This window comes from Hesperophylax consimilis, chromosome 24 (genome assembly GCF_061612785.1).
Source record: "Hesperophylax consimilis isolate HC1 chromosome 24, BYU_Hcon_1.0, whole genome shotgun sequence".
In the NCBI taxonomy this organism is placed as follows: Eukaryota; Metazoa; Arthropoda; class Insecta; order Trichoptera; family Limnephilidae; genus Hesperophylax; species Hesperophylax consimilis.
The window spans coordinates 2,591,416-2,615,699 of NC_142859.1; the positions used below are offsets into that span (position 1 = coordinate 2,591,416).

A 24,284-nucleotide genomic window follows, 5' to 3' on the forward strand; every position below is an offset into this window, starting at 1 on the left:
AACTGACCACTTTCTTGTAGTGTCAAGAGTAAACCTCTTTCGCGGTTGGCGCTCTAAAGTGAAAACGGTACTAACTCCAACAAGAGTCAAAATAGAAAAACTACAAAATGATAATGTGAGAAGTAAGTATATGAATTGTGCAGAGATAAGATTGAATGCGAAGGAAATGGATGGTCTAAGCATAGACGAAACATGGAACCACATAAAAGTGTGTCTTTGTGAATCTGCTAGGGAGGTTTGTGGAATAAGTACGCAAGGTAGGAAGAAAGGTGATGCATGGTGGGATGATGAGATTAAAGCACTGGTCTCAGAGAAGAAGAAAGCATGGTTATGTCTGATTGCGGCTGGCAGTGCTTCCAGCGAAGAGAAGTATCGAGCGAAAGAAGTATATAAGGAATGTAAGAAAAAAGTAAGAGTTGGAGTGAAAGAACGAAAGAAACGCCTGGAAGAGGAAGAAGGAATGAAAATGACAAACCATTTCCAAGAAGACATTAAGTTGTTTTGGAAAGAAGTCAAAAGGTCCCGGAGTGGCCCAGAAAACGGAAGCATGAAAGTGATAAAATCAAAAGATGGAAAAATGTTGACGAATGAGGAAAAAATAAAAGAGAGATGGATGAATTATTTCGAGGAAGTCTTCGAAAGCGAAGTGAGTGACAGTGATTCCAGCGGTGAATCAGATATGAATGACGATGGAGTGAATGTTACCGAAATTAGCATGGATGAGATAGAAAGTTCGATTAAATGTATGAAGAATGGTAAGGCTGTCGGGTTTGACAATATTGCTGCTGAATATTTTAAAGGAGGTAGCCGTATAATTCTCACATGGTTGTGCAATCTTTTTAACCAATGTTTAAAGGAAGGTTATACGCCTTTAGACTGGAGAAGGGCTGTGATAATGCCATTATACAAAGGTAAAGGGTCACGTATGGAATGTGGGAATCATAGGGCTATTAGCCTGCTAAGTTCAGTTGGCAAGCTGTATGGTAGAATTTTGATTGAAAGAGTAAGAAAGGAAACAAAAGATAAAATATGGGATGTGCAAGGTGCTTTTATGAGTGGAAGGGGGTGCATGGACCAGATCTTCTCATTGCGTATGCTCACTGAGAAGTTTCTGGCAAAAAAACAGAAACTTTTCTGTGCCTTTGTAGATCTACAAAAAGCATACGACCGAGTCGACAGGAAAAAGCTATGGAAGGTGTTGTCCAAGTATGGAGTGAATACATATCTGACTCAGGCAATCGCGTCTCTGTATGAGGGAAGCGTTGCATGTGTTAGGGTAAACGGTGGTTTTACGGGGTGGTTTGATATCACAAAAGGTGTTAAACAAGGCTGCGTAATGTCACCGTGGTTATTCAATCTATACATGGATAATTGTATGCAAGAATTGAAAGAGGTGGGATTCAATAATTTGAAAGTATGTTGCCTGTTGTATGCTGATGATGCGGTGCTGATTGCTAATAGTATAGAAGATCTACAGTCTCTCGTGTCTAGGATGAACGAAGTATGCATGAAGAATGAGTTAATGATGAATGTAAGTAAGTCTAAAGTAATGGTGTTTGAAAGAGAGAGTACGAAAACAGTGTGCAATATAATTGTGAATGAGGAATACTTGGAGCAGGTGGATGAGTTTGTGTATTTAGGAAGTATGTTTACGAGAGATGGGAAGGCTGACAGAGATATTGAAAGAAGGGTAAATGCAGGTAATTCCGTTAATGGAGGACTGAACGCCGTTGGCGCTAACAAAAAACTGTCCAAAGAAGCGAAGTTAGCAGTCCACAACGGAGTGCTGGTACCTACCTTGATGTATGGAAGTGAGGCATGGAACTGGCAAAGAAAGGATGAAAGTAGATTGAATGCTGTTGAAATGAGATCCCTGAGGCGTATGTGTGGTAAAACCATGTTTGATCGTGTGAGGAATGTGGAGATCCGCAAAGAGTGCAAGGCTGATGTAAGCGTAATGAGTAAGATTAAGAAAGGGACGCTTAGATGGTTTGGGCATGTAGAGCGAATGAGCGAAGATAGGAGTGTAAGGAGGATATATGATGCAAATGCGAATGGTAGCAGAAGTCGGGGACGCCCGAGGAAGACATGGCACGATCAAGTGAATCAGATACTAGAGTCGGGCCATGTCAAGAGTCAGAATAATAGAAGAGTATGTATGAGACGATGTATGAATGTGAATGAGGCAAAAAGTGTGTGCCAAGACCGAGTTGTTTGGCGGTCCGTCCTCTCTGCCTACCCCTGCGGGGAAACGGCGTGATGGTTAGTTAGTTAGTTAGTTAGTTTGTTCCGACCTAAATTAAACAGTCTATTAGTTCTTCTGCCAGTTATATATCCCTCGCTACCTACTACACATTAATATTGGTCGGTATCAGATAAAACATATTTACACATAGATAATAAAGCAATAATTAGGATACAAATCTATGAACCATGTCCCAGCAGGGTTAATAATATTGATCAATCAAACGATAAAATATATTGTTATTATTGGTAAGTACATAATAATTCACGATTCAAATCAAATTCGAGGAAATATTGCTTCGATTGACAACTGATAATTATTTTATTATTTCTTGGGAATTTGAATTTTGTATCCGCTTTTGATATTATGATTCTTGAACAATATAATTATTTTTTATCACTACCTGTGATTCTGTGATATGTAGGTATATAATGTGATAATTATGTATCGTGGCGTGTTATTGTCTGAATTTTGGTAAATCTTAATCCATATTTACTTTTCTCAAATTGGAACTACGATAAGTAGAACTACTTTACGCACTTGAAGTGAAATGACACAAAACTGCGCTATATAAATGCCATGTTATTATTATTAGACAAATAATACCTTCAATCATGTATAGCATTATTTTGAACTAGTGATCTAATCGAACCATGTATTTATTGAAATAAATATTCGTGGAATTGTAATAAGATTGAAAAATATATCCAGTTCAAATAAAAAATACCCATTATTACGACTAACAAATAAAATTAAATATTTCATTATTCGTCGCTAGAGACCAAGAAAACTAACATAATTATTTATAGGTAATAAAAATAATAAAGAAATAATATTAAGTAAAAAATTTCATAATGAAAAGGTGCAAAAAATTTGGAGATGCCGGGGATCGAACCCGGGGCCTTTCACATGCAAAGCGAACGCTCTACCACTGAGCTACATCCCCATCTGTTGGAATCGCGTTATACTACTTTATAACAATTATGTACGTAGATTCACGCGTACGTATTTTTTTTTCAATTCATAATATTGGGATGGTTCGATTCTTATAATTTGGAAGAATTGTATCAATTTTATACCTAGTTAGCTGGTGTAGACCCGGCGTTGATCGGGAACTTATAAATAGTTTGAGGTAAAGTTTTGTGGTTGTGAAGCCTTTATAAGATATAAATGTAAGCACCCGAAAATATTATTTTACTAAATGATTACAAACATCGACTTCTCTCTACTTTTTATAAATATAATATGCATATATTATATATAAACCTTCCTGATGAAATTCTCTAAATATTAGTTAAAACCTTATATTGTTTTTTACTATTTAGAGATAATTAAAGATTAGTAAATCACAAAATTGATTTTTAGTTTCAGAAGGAAAATGTCTCTGCTACAAAGAGCCTATTTATTTTTTCTATTTTATTACACGCAATCGTGATATTATAATTATGTATTGTCATGTAATTGTACGCAATGGAAGTTTTACTTAAAATTAAATTAAAATAATTAACTAAATACCATTACGCCGTTTCCCGCAGGACGGACTGCCAAACTACTTGGTCTTGGCACACACTCCTTGCCTCATTCACGTTCATACATCGTCTACATATACATACTCTTTTGTTATTCCGATCCTTGAACATGGCCCGACTCTAGTATCTGGTTCACTTCTGCTAAAACCAAAATAAGCTAAACCTAAAAAAACACACTTTTCTTTACGGAATAAAATGTTACAAAAACTAGAACCATGTTAAATAATTTATTTGCCAAAAAATTGGACAAAAAATTATAGTTAGGGGACACCCGGGTTTGAACCGGGGACCTCTCGATCTGCAGTCGAATGCTCTACCACTGAGCTATATCCCCTTATGACTGGATTGTAAAAATTACCGTACAACTAAAAAGTAATAAGTAGTAGTGGTAGCTAATTGCCTCGTTGCACATCGAAGGAAAGAAATTACATAATTACATAATATCTTTCCTCCGTGAGCCAAAACGATAATATTAATTATTATGTATGATCAAAGGTAGTTTAGGTAGATATTATTTATATCATGCAAAACAGATACCTACATAATTTTTACGGAAAAACTATAGGAATATCTGGTTATGATTCTAATTTAAACAGTATCTATCAATATTTTCGAACTCAATATACCTACTTAGGTAGGTAATAGAGGTTTCTTCAAAAATATTAAGTTGTTAATAGTCCTAAAACCGAACAAGATTCAACAGTGTAGAAAAAAAAATTCTCCATTTTGACAGACGTGAAATAAAAATAAAACGAATAAAAAATAATTCAGAGGAAAAAAAAGCAAAAAATAATCGCCCCCGGGTGGACTCGAACCACCAACCTTTCGGTTAACAGCCGAACGCGCTAACCAATTGCGCCACGGAGGCAGTTGTGTTAAGTGACAAAATAGTAAATTATTTGAAATTGTCCTTTATGTAAAAACTAATTTCATACTTTCAAGATATAAGACTATTCAAGTAGTGTGTTTGTTTTCTATTATTGTCCCTATCGACAAATGACCATCACGCCGTTCATCGGGGTAGTAAGGATCGTCAAACAACTCTGTCTTGACGCACACTCCTTGCTTCAATATTTTCATTAGTCTTCTGCGGTCCAGTTTTGAACATACATTATCCTTCAAAACATGACTCTTATTTTTGCCTGTTGTATTTAAGCATTAAGCGTGTTCGTACTCAGTGTTGCCAAGTTAGCATATTATATGCTAAATTTGGCATAATTACTCCATGTTTGGCATAATTATTATGCTTTTAGCATATAGCATATTTATTTGGCTTATTTTTACAGAAACATGAAAATAATAAAAACCAATTTTTTAACTAGCAAAAATGATATCGATTGAAAAACTGGTGTCAATGGAGAAACATAGTTCACATTAAATGGGAATCCTTGACTTCCACTGTAGAGTTTTGGAATGAAGTCATGCAATATAAAGATGCAGCTAATAATAACCCCTTCGGTGACTTATGTCAGTTTGCAATGCCTATTTTAACATTGCCGCATTCAAATGCGGACATTGAACGTGTATTTAGCCAAATGAGTCTGGTCAAAACAAAACTTCGAAATCGCTTGGCGGTGAGAACCCTGAATGCCATTTTGTACGTGAGATTTGGCCTAAAGAGAGCAGGAAAGTGCTGTTATTCTTACACTGTTCCTGACGAATTACGCTGCATTGGGACCAAAGAATGTTACGACTCCGTCTCTCAGCCTTCCACTTCAGCTGCTGTTAATGAAGAAGAAGAATATGAAGATATTGATATTTTATTTCTAAGTTAAATTTATGTTAGCTTTTTTTTTAGCATTTTTCTGGCATAACACTCTATTTCTCAATAAATACTAAGTTAAATTTATGTTGGCTTTTTTTTGGCATATTTTAAAGGAATTTAGCATATTTCTGGCATTTTTTCCCATCCCTTTAGCATATTTTGAAGTAGTTGAGTTGGCAACACTGTTCGTACTAGGATAATTGTTGTTATCAGGGCCGGCCGGGAACCAAAACGCGCCTGGCGCGAATACAATTTTGAGGCCCCTTGCCAAAAACGCCTGGGATCAATAATATTCGGATTTAGGCTCTCATACCTTTAATTAAATATACCTGCATGGGAGTAGCATTCTTGTATTGCCTAATCACATTTTTCTTATTGGATTGACATTTTTTTTTATTTATTCATCAATATAAAGTTTTATTACATAAATTTTTCGACAACTGTCTCACTAGGGTACACCTGTGTCGATACAGACGTATTCAGGTACTTAAAGATTACTTACAAAGGGGCTATTATAAAATTATTTTATTTTGTTTGTGAATTGTTGTTACTGTTTATGTGTAATTTGGTTTACATATGTTTGTGATAGTGGGACGCCCAATACTTGTTATCCATTTCTTTATTTCATGTTTGAATTTGGTCATTGACTCTGTTCGTCTAATAGTGGCTGGTAGTACATTGTATAGTTTGCAAGCTATGTATTTGAAATGTCTTTGCCCAAAGGTGGTTTTAGCAAAAGGAGTTTGGAGTTCTTTGTTTTTGGCTCGGGTATTGTGTATCGTTTGAGTTGGTCTGTATAGTGTTTTGCTGTTTTGGTGTAAATTAATCAAGATGGATCTTGCAAAGAGCTGTTTTACGTCCATAACGTTGATAGTATTGAAGATATTATCAGTGCTGGTAGAAAGAGGAAGTTTGAGAATAATTTTTAATATAATTATTCTAAGCCTAAAGGACACAGTCTACGTTGACTCAATAGATCCGCGATCATTTTTATATCCGAGAGACCAATTTTTTTTTCGACTCCGCCATTTTGAAAAAACCAGCAGAGATTGCGCCAAAATCTTGTTTTTCTAGATAGTTGCTTAAAAAAATTAGTAGAACTTAAAATTGCCTACAACTTTTTGCAGACAATTGTCTTTGATCTAAAATAAGTCTCCAGATATAAAGTCGTAAAAATAAGTATAAGTCAACAAGAATAAGTTATTTGCACGACTAATTAAGACTATAATTCCAATTTTGTAGAGAATAAAATTTTATGAAAGACGACTGTTATATATGTTTTATCTGTCTTAGGTATCCAGGTTCTAATCCTCCAAAATCATGTCAAAAATTTAAACAAATGTTTTGTGTTTCATATATTACATTCCTTGATTTTTTAAAACAATTATTGTTACCATACATAATGAAATATTTATATAAAATACACGAACAACTTCATTCATTGAGTGGTTCTTGAAAAGAATATTACAACATTTGTATCTGGATTGACCATTGACTAAAGAAGTATAATACATCGGCCTTGGCCCTACATGGCCTTGACCGAACGCAGCACAAGTTGTGGAGCAGACACTTTTGGAATGAAGGAATAAAATGTTTTCAACTATTTCAATATGTTTAAAACAGTTGTTGGAGTACAACGCGTTAGTTGTCTTACCTTTACCACCTTTTAGGTAATACCCGTTGTAATGCGAGGAGTGCCAGCAGGTCGATATCCTGACCAATGTTGTTGACTGTTATGGATTCTATTGATAAAAACACTTTTACACTTGGTTTAATATTTATTTGTAAGTCTTACAATTATTTCTAATTATATACTAGAGTTTTAACAGCGTTAAATGTCTCCATGTGAATGTTTCCAAACTGAAATCTGGGATGAATCTGATCTGAATCTGAGCGCACAATGTATCTTATAGTAAACTTAAATTTAACTAGTTTGGTATTATAAATAAAGTTAATTAATAGTAAACATCGAAATGCGTGAACAATAGACAAGAGATATGGCGACAATCATAATATTGACCTTGATATAGAATGGTGCAACGGACAAATAGTATATAGTGAACGAAGCATAATAGGTTCAAAGGTTGTAGCAGTATGTTAGAAAGGTACATAACACCTTCCTCGTTAAGATGAGATAATATGGCGTCCATCATTATCTCATATCAGTTCGAAGTCTTGCACTTCGTTTGAGCTTTAGGGTTTCATCAGTGGACCCGGTTACGTTTTATTCCATTTCTGCCTTTGTTTCTCTATTGTCTTTTGTTTTACAAATGTTCAAGTCATTTATAAAGCTTACACGAGAATCACCTTTAAATTATTTCTTTTAGATGTGTAACACTTATATAGTTTATATAAAATGTAAATGATTATTATACTTAAAAATGCATAAGAAAAATAGTTATTTTTAATAATTCTAATAACAATATGGTCTTCACAGATATTTTCTAAGTCATCGTTAATTTTATTTAGCTTTTGGCTTGCTAAAATTAAATTATCTTTATCAACAGTAAATATTTTTGGTAATATTAATGGAATATTTATTTCGATAATATTGTAGTACTCTTGACCGTGACAAAAGAACTCTGGATTCTATGAGTAACTTCTAATTATTTGTAGCTGTGTTATGGGCCTGTTTGAAGTGTGAAAAAACTCTTTCGGTTCAGTTCGTAATAAAAATTACTAAATTAATTAGTAAGAAGAAAATAAAATTGGTGTCAGAAGTGGGATAATTTAAAATAAATTGTTTTGCATATCTTCGGAATTTGACAATCATCAATCGACGGACAGCTGATTGTTAATCACTACCGTGTTTTGCAAATCCTCGGTAAAAGGCAAATCATTATCGACGGACAGCTGATATCATCACTAAGTCCCAGACAATATATGCCGAACAGCCCATTGTTGCCAACCTGTTGTTATTGCTGTGAAGAAAAAGAAAGATCACGAGAAAAAATCTGTATTCAGTTGGTCATCTGCAGCTACTCTTGGGACAACCGTTCCGTAGACGAAGACAACAGAACTCATAGTTTATTCAGTCATCGTTCTCATCAGTCATCGTTCTGCTGACTACAGACGTGCAGACAAACGGTACCATCCTTCACGAAGCAATCATCATTGAAGTAAAACCAGACAACATCCAAGCAACTTTCAGCTCACCACCCGTACAGGAAGACACCCCATTGTCCGAGCTACCCCCACCCCTCCGTCACCGGCCGGCACTACCCTGCCCCAAAGGGTATATAACACCTATATGGAGTCAGAGTATCCAGTCTTCTGGTTAAACTAAGCATCAGAACCCTAGTGGTCATTGCCCAGTTAAACCCTCCCCAGTACCAAGTCAAGAGAACGCCCCGGGTCCTCCTTGGGAATTCAAGTAACAGCTTCCTCGGGGACATTACAATAGAAAAACCTCAACCCAACTAAGAGACAACGGGTCCTCTGTTGAGGTTATTACGCTAAGTGTTTAGTGAGAACGTTACTGATCATTGTTTAAACTCGAAATGACTTTACTTTGTGCTACAACTTTCCTGTACTCTGTTATTTACTATAAGCTGTGTACCCTGTATGTAAAAGAAACAAACTGACCAACGCTGAAAGACTATTTTCTTACAAACACCCTGACACACTTATATATTTTGTATTAGATTAGATTTATTTTATTTAGATAGATTAGTTACAAAATGGCAAAAGTAGAATCAGATAATTCTTCAGTACTAAAAAAAAACCGATTACTTATGAGCTTTCTTACGTAATTTATTTCCGCATCAACGTACGATGGTAAATCGGATAATTTACACAAATTAATTAAAGATTACGATTACTCCTATAGTCTAGCCAACGAAACACAAAAATACATGTTGTACAGGTATATCTGCACCAAAATTATGGGTAAAGCAGATGATGTCTTATCTTGCAGACAAAGTAATACTTGGGAAGAATGCAAAGAATTTTTAATAGAAAATTTTACGGAAATAAAACATTCAACTCATTTGGCGATCGAATTATCGCAGTGTAGACAGAGGAGAGGAGAATCAATAATCAGTTACACACAACGGGTAGATCAATTTAAAAAAAAAATTAACACATGCGGTACGAAACGAAACAACAAACCAAACCAAATTAATTGGTAAATACGCAATGGTTAAACAGAACGCTCTACAAGTTTTTTTTTCTAGGAGTTTTGCCACAATATCGAACGACCTTAATCGCAAGAGAACCGAAAGGTTATGAAGAAGCTGCACAGATAGAAATAAATCAAGAAAGGTTAAGGCAACAGAATCCAAGTGGTCATTGCCCAGTTAAACCCTCCCCAGTACCAAGTCGAGAGAACCCCCCGTGTCCTCCTTGGGAATTCAAGTACATAACAGCTCCCTCGGGGACATTACTTGTCAGAAAAACCTCAACCCAACTAAGAGACAACGGGTCCTCTGTTGGGGTTATTACGCTAAGTGTTTAGTGAGAACGTAAGTGATCGTTGTTTTAACTCTAAATGACTTTACTTTGTGTTACAACTTTCCTGTACACTGTTTTTTTTACTATAAGCTGTGTACCCTGGATGTAAGAGAAATAAACTAACCAACGCTGAAAGCCTATTTTCTTAAAAACACCCTGACACACTTATATATTTTGTATTAGATTATATTATTTTATATGATTTATATTATTTATATAGATTATTAAGTTACAAAATTGTTAAAGTAGAATCAGATAATTCTTCAGAAATAAAAAAAAACGGTTACTATGAGCTTTCTTACGTCATTTATTTCCGCATCAACGTACGATGGTAAATCGGATAATTTACACAAATTTATTAAAGATTGCGATTACTCCTATGGTCTAGCCAACGAAACACAAAAATATGTTATACAGGTATATCTGCACCAAAATTATTGGTAAAGCAGATGATGCCTTATCTTGCAGACAAATTAATACCTGGGAAGAATGCAAAGGATTTTTAATAGAAAATTTTGCGGAAATAAAAAATTCAACTCATTTGGCGATCGAATTATCGCAGTGTAGACAGAGGAGAGGAGAATCAATAATCAGTTACACACAACGGGTAGATCAATTTTTTTCCAAATTAACACGTGCGGTACGAAACGAAACAATAAACCAAACCAAGTTAATTGGCAAATACGCAATGGTTAAACAGAACGCTCTACAAGCTTTTTTACTAGGAGTTTTGCCACAATATCGAACGACTTTAATCGCAAGAGAACCGAAAGGTTATGAAGAAGCTGCACAAATAGAAATAAATCAAGAAAGGTTAACACAGGCAGCTTCGTTCTCAAGAGATTAGGTCAAGAGAAATATTAGTAGTTTTTGTAAAAAACCTGGTCATGAGGCGAGAAACTGTTTCAAGCAGAATAAACCTGCTACTGCTCGGTGTTCCAAACATCCGAATACCAGGATCGTGATAAAAATCATTTTAAAAGAAAGTTGATAAAAATAATCCACATACTGATTTTAAATCATTAACGTATTTTTATTCCAGCCATTTCATTTATTCAAGCCAGGGCATATAGAAAAAAAATGTTTTAAATATAAAAATTCTCAAGGAAATAATTTTACTAAGAGTTCGGGAAACGAGAAATCCCAGTCACTCACTGCCGGAGTGAAACTGGCGTCGGTTCAGGCAGAATTTTAAGCTTAAGAAATATTTAAAATTCTAGCTTAAAAATATATTATTTTAAATATATTCAAACCAAAGTTACTGGAAAAGCTGATTTAATAACATCATGTAGAAATTTGCGTACATGGGAGGAATATAAAAGTTTTCTTGAAGAAAATTTTGCTGATTCAAAAAGTTTTCCACAATTATAATTAGAATTGCAGACATATAAACAAAATAGAAATCAGAGTATTCTCAAATTTACACAAATAATTGAAAGGTGCTATTTAAATTTAATAAAAGCTACTAAAGCAGAAACTGACGATGTCGCTGAATTAATAGGAAAAAATTCTATGACAAAACAAATGGCTTTTCTAGCATTTATTTGGGCGCATTACCGGAGTATAGCATTATTTTGAGGGCTAGAAATTCAAAAACCTTTGAAGAAGCTTTAATATTTGCAATAAACGAAGAAAAAATGCTTAATTTGGATGGGGTACCTCTGCTGTAGATTTATCAAACGGACCGCTACGAGGCCGACCCTACGGAGGAGTCGCAGTACTTTGGAGGAACGAGCTGCAAGCTTCAATAATACCGTGTGGAGATGACCGCATCGCTGGTATTCAGATAACCACCAACGGAGGGATGAAGCATACTGACTGTCTACATGCCGGTATGTCACGCGGACAACCTTACCGACTTCACCAACTACCTTTCCAAAATACATACGATCATTCAAGATAACGAACACTCTGAAACCATTGTTATGGGAGATTTCAACGCTCACCCATCCTCCATATTCGGGAAAGAACTCTCTCATTTCTACACCGAAAATAACTACAATTGTATTGATATTGAAAGACTACCGAATGACACATATACATATATTAGCGATGCACACAATACCACTTCCTGGCTCTAACACTGTATATGCACTAATAATCTTAAGAACAAAATAGACAGTCTAAAAATACATTATGATACCGGCTGGTCCGATCACAGGCCGACATCTTGCGTAATCGCTGCTGAAAAATTACCTGCAACTATTTTTAATATTCCACAACAGCCTAATAACATAATATGGAGAAGGAATAGTTATAAGAAAATCAGTGAATATACGTCTGTAGCAGAAGCATTACTTAGTATAATCTATCAAAGACACTCCGAATCCATTTGTAATTCGGATTATATATGTGACAGATGCGACCATATACAAAGCATGGAAAATATATATACAGACATCGTTGAAGCTCTAATTAAGGCTGCCAATACCGTATTTAATCCGGAGAACGATCAAAACAAACCAAAAACACATCGTGACATTGCTGGGTAGAATCAACAAGTTAAGGAACACTACGAAAATTCCAGATCGGCGTTGATGGAGTGGATTAAAAATGGGAGACTATTACAAGGTCCCATTGCGGATGAAAGAAAACGAAAAAGGAAGGAGTTCAAAATAGCTCTTAAACACTGCCAAAGCTCCTCTGAACAAACAAAAATGGATGATATCGTAAAATCACTTGACACAAAGCAGTTTGCCCAGTTCTGGAAGAAAAGCAATAACCTGATCAAACCAAAAAATCGAATCGCCAGCCAAATTGATGGGTCTACAAACACGGAGGAAATTGCTAATACTTTTAGAAGAACCTTTGCAGATATTTCTGGAAATGAAGTACCGTCTGTCCCTGATATTATGGAATATGATGGACAAAACGTTTACCTCTCTGAAAGCAGTATAATGAAGGCCATAACAGGCACTCAGGCTGGTAAGTCTCCGGGACATGATAACCTAAGTATTGAACACATAAAATACGGAGGTAGATACATACCCAAACTACTACACATACTGTTCAACGCAATACTTAAACACAACCATATACCGGGTGCAATGACGAAAACGATTATAACTCCAATATGGAAATCGGGACAGCCTGACATGACTAACTCCAGCAATTACCGGCCAATATCTTTAGCAACTATAACTGCAAGATTATTTGAAAGGGTAATATTAAATGAGATACATGATAAACTAATGTCTAAAGATAACCAGATGGGATTTAAATGTAGACTATCCACTAATATGGCAATATATACTGCAAAGCAAATAATAGAATTCTACAAGAAACGAAAAATTACCGTGTACGGGTGTTTCTTAGATCTAAGTAAAGCCTTCGATAGGGTCTGTCATAAAACATTATGGGATAAATTGAAAGCTAGGAATATACCTACATTATTTATAAACATACTATCCCGATGGCACTCCCAGTAAGAAAATGTTGTACGGTGGGCAAGTACATACTCCCAGCCGATATATTTGCGGTCAGGAGTAAGGCAAGGAGGGTGTATGTCCCCCATTCTATTTAATGTATACATGGACGAGTTGTCAAGTCGCCTGGACATCAGAGCGGGCTGTCGTGTTAACAGTATATGTATGAATCATATAAGCTACGCGGACGACATGATCCTCCTAGCTCCGTCGATCAAGGGATTAAGATTACTCCTAAACATTTGTGAAGAATATGGAAAACAGCATAATATGATGTACAACCCGAAGAAGACGAAATTGATTGCGTTCCACCACGGAAAAAGTCAAGATACAAGTAAGATGCTCCCCGTATACCTTAACGAGGCAAAAATAAATACATGTTTGAACGTAAAATACTTGGGGCACATTATTAATGAAGACCAGAGATGTGCTTTATCTCAAATAAATCCATTTCAAATGGAAATGCAAAATGCAAAATGGGTATTTTCCATTTTGCATTTTAAATGCTTTTCTAAAAACCATTTTGCATTTTGCATTTTAAATGCTTTTCTCAACGCATTTTCCATTTTAAATGCTTTTTGCAACATTCTTCCTACTATCTCTACTCATCTTTTTTTCATAAGCCCCAAATATCAGTCGGTCCTCAACCTCGCTATGAGAGATAATTTCCATTTGTCAAGTTGCTCCCTGGTAGGAGCCCTGGCAATTGAGTGAAACCATTACAAAAAATACTGATTCAAATACTGAACATGGGGCCATGACGCTGTTATATTAAATGTTAGATATAGTTTCTATGTTTTTACGTTGGCAACATTAGTCCCGCGCAAATTATTTGTGGTTTCATAATCTGTAGTCGTGGTGTTTTTGGATTTATCATCATGTATAATGTTTGTTCTACATTGATGTCCATTATTAAATGACAAAATTGTTTAAAAATTCTATAATTATTTTAATTGTTTGACCTGAGAAACCATTTTGCATTTTCAATGCATTTTGAAAATAGGTATTTTGCATTTTGCATTTGAAATGCTTTTCTAAAAACCATTTTGCATTTTGCATTTTCAAATGGAAAAGTTTTGACCCATTTCCATTTTGCATTTCAAATGGTTTTGGGTACCCATTTTGCACATCTCTGATGAAGACCTATCGGACGATGACGATATCGAACGACAAAGGAGAAGCCTAAGCATAGTGTCTAACATGATTGCCCGCAGATTTTGCAAATGCAGCAATACCGTTAAAAAAATACTGTTCAACGCATTCTGTACTGGCCTGTATACGTGTGAGACATGGTGTCACTACCGAACTTGCTCGATGGAACGACTCCGAATTCAATATAATGACGCCTGTAGAATAATATTTGGATACCGAAGATAGCAGCGCGTCGACAATGTTCACGGAACTAGGACTGAATGGATTTGCCGGCCTGATGAGACACCGGGTCACTGGAGCCAGGATGCGGCTAATGGCCTCCGCCAACACGTTGGTGACCGCAGCCTACCAGCACCAAGCGCCACTCCTGAGTGAGCGCTGGGCCCAAGCGCACTCAAGACCACACCCTGCATAGTTTTCCTTATTTGATAATTTATTATATCTATTGTACAAAAAAAATGTATATCTATATGGGACGTGTGGGATTGCACTAACCTCCCCACATCCTGGAATAAAATATTATTATTATTATTATTAATTTTACAGCACAAAGTAATTCAAACCAAAAATTCTGCTCTATTTGTAAAAAAATCAGGACATATATCTATAAATTGCTTCCACAATAAAGATAAACGTTTCGACCAAGTAAAATCATTTAGTATCTTCGCTTCAAAATAATTAAATTCTCAGTGCAAAAATAATGACAGTGCAAACCCATACCGAAACATCACAATAACGTGTTTCTTTTGTCTTAAACGTGGACACTACAAAAAAGATTGTTGGAAATATAAAAATCTCTTAGAAAAGAATGCTTCGGAAATTTTCCAAGACGAGCGAAGGGTACCGAAACGAAGAAGTTATACAAATTTTAAATAATCTCGAAAATATTACAGCATACATTTAAATCCACATCAAAGAATGTAAAAACAAATATGTCGAACTATTATTAGACAGTGGCGCAGATATATCACTAATTAACCCCATGGTTTTAGATGGCGAAACTGTATATTATAATGATAAAGAAATAATTAAAATTAGAGGAATTAACGCTGAAAAATCGACCCAAACGTTAGGATCTGTCAAATTGAACTTATTATTCAACGGTATCCCAATTTCTAAAAAGATGCATTTATTGCCTCGAGCAACAAATGTTCCACACGATGAACTTATCGGAAATAATTTCCCAAGAAAAGAGTGAATCATGTCAAAAAATAATAATTCTCGTAAAAGATTTATTCATCCAATGGAAATAACTACAACTTCTGAGAAACCTTTCGAAAGGATATCTTTAGATATTGTAGGTCCGTTACCCTTATCCGAAATTGGAAATAAATATATTCTCACGTTACAAGATGATCTGACAAAATTTTCGCAAGCATTTCCAATTCCAAATCAAGAAGCAATTACTATTGCAAAAGAGTTAGTCAATAACTTCATTTGTAAATTCGGAATATTAAATCGAATACTTAGAGATCAAGGAAAAGATTTCACGTCAAATATTTTAAAGGAAGTCGCGAAACTATTTAAAATTAAACAAATCCAAACAACAGCTTATCACCCTCAGTCCAACGGTGCATTGGAAAGGTCTCATACGACCTTAGCAGATTACTTAAAACATTACATTTCAGAAAAGCAAACAGATTGGGACGAATGGATAAATTTAGCAATGTTTTCATGTAATACAACGCCTCATACCAGTACTAGGTATATGCCATACGAATTAATTTTCGGTTTAAAACCAGAACTACCAACGTAATGAACACAAAAACCTCAATTCAAATATACATATGATAATTATGTTGACAATTTAAAGTTGAAACTGAACAAATCACAAGAAATTGCACGCGAACATGTTCAAGTCCAAAAGATAAGATCAAAAGAGAACTTTGATACGAACATTTCTAGTAATGAACTTTATAATGTTAACAATTTAGTCTATTTAAGAAACGAAACTACGAAAAGTAATCATTCCAAAAAATTGTCACCTTATTATCAAGGCCCCTATAGAATTGTTAAAATTAATTCAAAAGTAAACTGCACTATACAAGTAAAGAAAAAAATGTTAAAGTACACTTCAATCGTTTAAAAAGGGCTATTCATTCAGATTGATGACATGGTTGCCTTACGGTAATGGATTCAACTGGACGCAAATATCTTCGTCCGCAGGGATATATCATGAACACGTTAATATGATTAATTAAGAGTTATTGGAATGTAGTGACATATATTTTTATAATAAGTTAATATTAATTGATAAAACATATCGCGATAAACAACTATTATGTAATGACTATAACATCACGAATAAAAGTTTTTCTCCTTGCGAACCGCATTTAAATATTTTACATCAACTAATAATAATATTAAAGCAAAAGGATAAGACGCTAAAACAATTAATAGGACAACCAAAAATAAGAGTAAAACATGGTTGGATATGGTAGGTACAATATTTAAAACTGTATTTGGAACCTTAGATAGTAATGACACGCTTTATTATGATGAAGCCATTGATTCTCTAAATACAGGCGATAAAGACCTATAAAATATGTTAAAACACCAAACTCAAACAGTGAAAACAAAAATAACAAATTTTAATAATACGATAACTAATCTTGAAAGAAATGAAGAAATATTTGGTAAAAATTTGGCAAATTTAAAGTCATTTACTACAAAAATTAGCGATGTTATATATAATTTAGAATTAAATCAAGAAATAGAAAAACATCTAACCCTATTGAATTTAATCACAACAGAATTACAAAACGAATATACCTACACTTATCATAAACGCATTATTGCTTTCCAAGACTAATATAATACACCCATTTATTATCACACCTCATATATTGAAGAAATAAGTAAATCCTTGCCTTATTTACCGAATTCCGTTTCTTATTATGTCCCACTAAATACAAAAAAAGGTTAATATTTTAATGTCAATGGTAAAAATTGATATTGCATATGTAAATAGAAGAGTAATTTTTGTTACATCAAACCCCCTGTGTAGTTAGTTATGTAAGCTATAATTTATATAAGTTAATACCCTTGCCTATGAAAAGACAAGACGATTTATATGTTTTTATTATGCCTAATTTTAAATGTTTAGCTATCGCTGAGAGTAAAACAAATGATTGAACTCTTGATAATATAGATTCGTGTAAACAAACCGTTTTATATAAAGCGATTTGTAAAACCACAAACATTTATTATAATCTAAATATTCTAAATGAAAGATCTATTTGTGAAACAGAATTACTAATCGAACCTTCTCATATGTCTCCGAATTGTGAAACCAGAATTATGAATACGATTAACGAAATTTGGCATACTACAAATAAAGGAAAGAAATGTATTTTTGTGCTCCCTAAACCAACATTGGTTACAATTAAGAGTAAGAATTCTGAACCAATCGCTGTTAAATCACAGAATACAGGAATATTAATTATAAAGCCAAAATGCAAACTTTACACTAGTTCAACAGTGATTGTTAATGTAGAAGACCGATATTATAATATATCTAACCAAACAGCTTCAAAATCAATAATTCCCCTGTTCAATATAACTGATGATAATTGTTGCAATATAAACCAAACACAAAATGTCAAAATTAATATTTCATTAATAGTACCAAAAATATTTACTCTAGATAAAAATGATTTAATTTTAGAAAGCCATAAGCTAAATGAAATGTACGATAGTACGATAGACCATATCGTAATTTCAATTATTAAAAATAAATATTTTTCCTATGTATTTTTAAGTTTAATAATCATTTACATTTTATATAAACTGTATTAACGAGTGTTACACATCTAGAAGAAATAATTTTAAAGGTGATTCGCGTGTAAGATTTATAAATGACTTGAACATTTGTAAAACAAAATACAAAGGAAAAACAATGGTAAAAATTGAAGAAAACGTAACCGGGTTCACTGATGAACCCCTAACTCTCAGACGAAGCGCAAGACTTCGAACCATTGATGTGCTTCGAACTGAAGTGAGATAATGATGGACGCCATATTATCTCATCTTAACGAGGAAGGTGTTATGTACCTTTTTAACATACTGCTACAACCTTTGAACCTATTGCGCTTCCTTCACTATCTATTATTTGCCCGTCGCACCATTGTATATCTAGGTTAATATTATGATTGTCGCCATATCTCTTGCATTTTCATGTTTACTATTAATTAACTTTATTTATAATACCACACTAGTTATATATAAGTTTCTTTAAAATACATGAAACAATAATCAGACTTACAAAACTATGAAATACCAATTCATCTTCAGCAAGGCAGGTCCGCGACGTGAAGGTGAAGGTGAAGTATCTTCCCGATATTCGGCTACATGCACAGCAAAGGGCAACAACGTACTTCCTCGGAATCCTCGGAGAATGTGAAGTGTAGAATTGTGGTATTTGTGGTAAGATCCAGGTTACCCAGGGATGTTTAGGAATCTTCTTGTTTCTTTCTTCTTCGTGCTATTCGGCTTTTTGAAAATTATTGCAACAACTTCATCAGCCACAAATAATTACTCATAGAATCCAGAGTTCTTTTGTTACGGTCAAAAGTACCACAATATTATCGAAATAATATTTCCATGTAGTATCTACTTAGACCATATCCCACTTATGACACCAATTTATATTGATAAAAACACTTTTACACTTGGTTCAATATTTATATGTAAGTCTTGCAATTATAAATTAAATACTAGACTTTTAACAGAGTTAAATGTCTCTGTGTGAATGTTTCCAAACTGAAATCTGGGATGAATCTGCTCTGAATCTGAGCCTACAATGTATCTTATAGTAAACTTATATTTAACTAGAATGGTATTATAAATAAAGTTAATTAATAGTAGACATGGAAATGCATGAACAATAGACAAGAGATATGGCGACAAACATAATATTTACCTTGATATACAATGGTGCGACGGACGAATAATAGATATTGAACGATGCATAATAGGTACAAAGGTTGTAGCAGTATGATAGAAAGGTACATAACAACTGCATCATGTTGAGAAGACAACGAGTTTTTATGGTTACTATGAGAATGTCAGTAGCATCCTATTCGGCTTGAATTGTCTTTATAATAATAAAAATAAAACGAGACTTGTTCTTCTCATTTCCCAGAAACTTTCTTTGTTGTGCTTGTGGGTGCATGCTCTCAAAAAACAAAACTTCAGCAGAAGTTGTAACTCTTGTACGCCGTGATCTTTAAACATCCTAAATGCTTTTCTTTTCTACCGAATCAGGATATCTGTCGAATTCCACTATTGTATTGGCTCCATAATTACTTTGTACATACCTGACATATTGTTGAAAACTAGTTGAAAAAGATTGAGCACGCCCCCATACAACTTTGTGCAGTAAATGTTCTCCATCAACTCCGTGTGGCTTCCCAGTTTTGTGTTATTTTTTATTTTTTTTTATTTGGTACAATATTTTTTACATTTCAAGTTTTCCAGTAATGTAGGCCTCACTGGGTGGCTTGCCCGTGCTGAGGCCTTCATTTTATAATATGAAAATATAATCTACATAATACATTTAAAGAGAAAAATTATACATTTAAAATTAAAAATACATAATACATAATAATATATTTAAAATTAAAAAATAATACATTGAAAATAATCTTGTGTGTTTGTGAGTGATGTGTGTTTATATTGGTTTTTGTGTGTTACGTGTAGGTTTTATTTTTATTTTATGCTATGAAATTTTGGTAACATTGTCTTTTTTGTTCTTTAATCCATTTTGTAATTTTGTGTGTGAATTTATTTTTATTTTCCTCAATTTTAATTTCAAGTTTTACACTGTTGAAAGCTTTTATTGCATGGTATTGGTAGTGTCTTCGTCCAAAACTTGAATTTACTGTCGGAGTTTTTACGTTAACATACAGTATAAATAGCACGGGACAGCCAAAAAACAACACAAACAGCATAAAAATACACGAATGTTTAAACACCAACATCTGCGATTGCCCTCCTCTAGAAAAAACAGAACAAATAAAGTATCTAGGAATCGTAATTGACCATAACCTTAGATGGATACCTCACATCAAACAAATCACAAATAAACTTCTCAAAACAATATACATTTTCCTAAACATAAGAAACATATATAAAATAAAACAATTGAAAACAATATATTTTGCACTTTGCCAATCAATAATAGAATATGGAATTATTGCTTGGGGAGGAGCAACAAACTCGGCTATCAATTACATAGAAACCGCACAGAAAACGATCTTAAGAGGAAACCGGGTGGTTTTTTTTCCATACAAACGTATTCCTCATTTCCCTCTCTGGATTTTGATACTAGAGAAAATATTTTTTTTACATAATATGAATATTGATCGCAAGCGTGTTGGTACGTTTTGATTTTTTTGATAAGTTACTTTTTATAGGAGTTATAACCCTTCAAAAATTGTTAAAATTGCCTTTTTTTAACGCCATCAACAAACGTTCAGTATACAAATAAGACGATGTATTTTTAAAAAAAGCAAAACGTACAGACATAGAATGTTTTCTTCCAATACATTTGGTAAAAAAAATCTTGGAAATCGGTTCAGTTTTGGAGTAGAAAAATGAGGACTACAAAACCTCGATTTTGACAATTTTATTTAGGTATTATCAGGCTGAGGTGCATGTGTCCCTTTCTCTCAGTATTCGGGGGTGAGGGGGGGCGGAGAGGGTTTTGTTGAATACGTATACAGTCAACGAAGTGATGTGACATTCTCAATAATTATATCGACACACTAGTCCACTAGTGTTGTCATGTCCCGAGTTATCGACGTTTTTTTTAAAATTATTTTTCTGTTTGGTGACTTATCTTGAGTGTGCCAATACTTACCGAGCTTATTTACTAAAGTTATTGTGACAAATTTAATTTGTTTACGTCAAATAAATTAATGGAAAAAAATTGAAAAAAAAAACATCTGTTACAGACAGACCCCGAGATGATTCCGTTCCGTATTGCCGAGTTGGATATGGAACACAAAAATTAATTAAAATATTTTTTGATAACTTTTGAAGGTTGTACTCAACATAATATTATCCCTTTATAGGACACTTTTTTTAAGATACAACTACCGAACCAAAAAAAAAATTTTATATTTGACTTAATATATTGTTCTAGATTTTTTTTCAAAAAAATTATATTTTACAAGAAAATGTGTGATGGTAAGTACATACACCACTGATCGTTTAATGGAATGCTGGTACAGCGTATGTTCAGTGGTACATGCATCTACCACATGTTGTTGAATCGATTATGTTATTATAATATCATATTATACAAATGAATATTGAAATCTATGTATAAGAGGCACCATATTGTTTATTGTGCTACATATTAGGTACATACACATAACTAGTTTAGTTTTTATTTAACTTTTTTAATACGTTATATTATTACAGAAAAATGCACTTTTGAGAATACCTCCTACATCACTTGACATTTTCAATCTTCTTCAATGATCTAATATTTTTTGTTTTTAAACGCTTTATTGTAAAAAAAAATACTGTTTAACATCTACACAATGAAATTAAAACAATTTATGGTCCAGACCTTTCCCTCGCCGGTAAATTTCTTGGTATGCGACCGTCAATTATTTCTGGTAAAAGGCATTGGTGGTAGAAATTTTCTAACAGTGGAACGATTTTTTGCCAGATTTCATCGTCCCTCTCAATTTTATTCATACAGCAAACCTTTTGGACTCCACACAACAAAATAACAATAATTACGACGAGTAATATGTAACTGGCCTTGTACTTGGTAGAAGTAATTATGATTCCGTTTTAATGTTAAAGAATGGTCTTCCAATTTACAGTAATCAATTATCTTTTGTGCAATTCCCTCTTCTGGTGACATATTTGCTATACTATAAGGGCATTTAATTTCAATTATAGAATCCTCACCGATAAGGCCATCCGGACTTGCCGCTAAAAAGTTTTTCGTTTTATCGATAAATAGCCCACAAGCGGATACCTGAAAACTTGTTTGTTTTGAAAATTTCTCCATTGCTAGGCTTTCATTTTCTTTTCCATAATTTGTGGCCATAGTTCCTTTGAATTGTGAGTACAGTAAAGAGTTTAATACTCCCGTAACTGAAGTTTTTTGCCGAAGCTTATATATTTTTCCAAAGTTAGACGCCGTTATCCGCTTACGTCTTTCAATTGCCCACAGATTGTTATTGCTTTGGCCTACCGTATTCCGTTCGAGCTCTTCCTTATTCGTTGAAGATAATTCTTTGAGAAATTCCTCTTTTTTCGTTTCAAATATTTCAGGTGGCATATCTGGTTCTAATTCCAATTGACCATAATTTTCATCGGGCCCTGTAACTTTTTTTCTTTTTTCTGTCGTATTTTCATTATAATTTAGTTTTTTTTTTCGACACATTTGTGTATTCTCCTTCGAACGTCGTTTTCTCTCTATAAAGTGCTTTGTGTATTTGCCGGGACTGTGGCCTTGGATTTTCTTTTGTATTCTTGAATGGGTTGCCAATTCACTATTCCACGAAGCTACTGCTCCAAAACATCTTGCTTGGTAAGATCCTCTTGTAGTAAAATTTACCCTTTTTCCATCTATAAATTTGGCGATAACGTTGTTGAATTGCTCCACAGTGTTATTTGTCACGTCAATAATAAGACTTTCTGCATTTGCTATTAGAGACAATAAGAATTGTTGGATATCAGTCCATATTCCACAATCTCGAAGATCGCTTACTAAATTTGGATCATCAGTATACTTCTCCGGCTTGCAATAGTACGATGCACAATTTTTATGATCACCAAACACATGATTTGCGGTATTTTTTATGTCCATTTTCAAATTTTTTATTTTATCACTTTGTACTGTGTTTTCTTGCTCTTTCCTGTAATTTACTGCTCCAACTACAGCTCTTCTCATGCGTAAAACGTTTGCTTCAACCTTTTTCCTTATATGAACTGGTACAAAGCCTTTAGCGTTGTTGGTTTTTTTCCAAGTGCTTTCATTTTGTTGCAAAAATTGCGGAGTAAGTGATTTTTGCACTCTATTTTTTGTACTATAAGGTTAGGACCATATGGCATTTGTTGCATTATTTTTTTCATGATGCTGGAGTCGCCATCACCAACTAGTTTGTTAAATTTCAATCCATGCATTTCCATGCTTCTCGAGAACCCTTCTGCTATAATGTGGGCTTCCATGGCATTAGCACTGTCACGCCAGTTTATGAAGCACCTATGTGCTCAGAAGCAACTATGTGTAGTTTAGTAGCTCTAGCACATATGCAGCAGTATGAGTTTCGCACTCCCAGAAATAAAACCTTTTTAGTTCGTATCCAACTGTGCACCCTGCGCCAGATGAGGAGCTAAATCCACTTTTGTACGACCTCTTTGCCCAGGAGCCATCTGCAACCAACGTTACCAAAGGATAGCCACCCTCGTCTACGTCACCGTTTAAAATGGCTAGCCTTTTTTCTTCTTCACCAGCTGCGATCATTTCTTCTAAGGCACATTCTTCAATTGTTGGCGCTAAACATTGTTCTATTTTCGTGTAAGTCTTACAATCCATATTTGGCATATTTAAAACCCCACAAATTTCATTCCATTGTGAATACCCATTTCTTGTACACATCACTCCTTCGACGACAGAAGTATTTATAGACATTTTCCGTTTCGGGTCTTCGGAGTGTACGTATTCTATTTTCTTGCACATTTTGCAC

General features: G+C 34.2%; 3 non-coding genes across 3 annotated transcripts; all 3 read right to left on the minus strand.

The window, feature by feature from the left end:
• Positions 1–3,119: 3,119 nt before the first annotated feature.
• TRNAA-UGC (transfer RNA alanine (anticodon UGC)) lies at positions 3,120–3,191 on the minus strand. Its single transcript has one exon. It is a non-coding gene; the product is annotated as a tRNA-Ala (tRNA).
• Positions 3,192–4,036: 845 nt separating this feature from the next.
• On the minus strand, positions 4,037–4,108 carry TRNAC-GCA (transfer RNA cysteine (anticodon GCA)). Its single transcript has one exon. It is a non-coding gene; the product is annotated as a tRNA-Cys (tRNA).
• A 460-nt stretch (positions 4,109–4,568) lies between these two features.
• Positions 4,569–4,642, minus strand: TRNAN-GUU (transfer RNA asparagine (anticodon GUU)). The gene has a single exon. It is a non-coding gene; the product is annotated as a tRNA-Asn (tRNA).
• Positions 4,643–24,284: the final 19,642 nt, after the last annotated feature.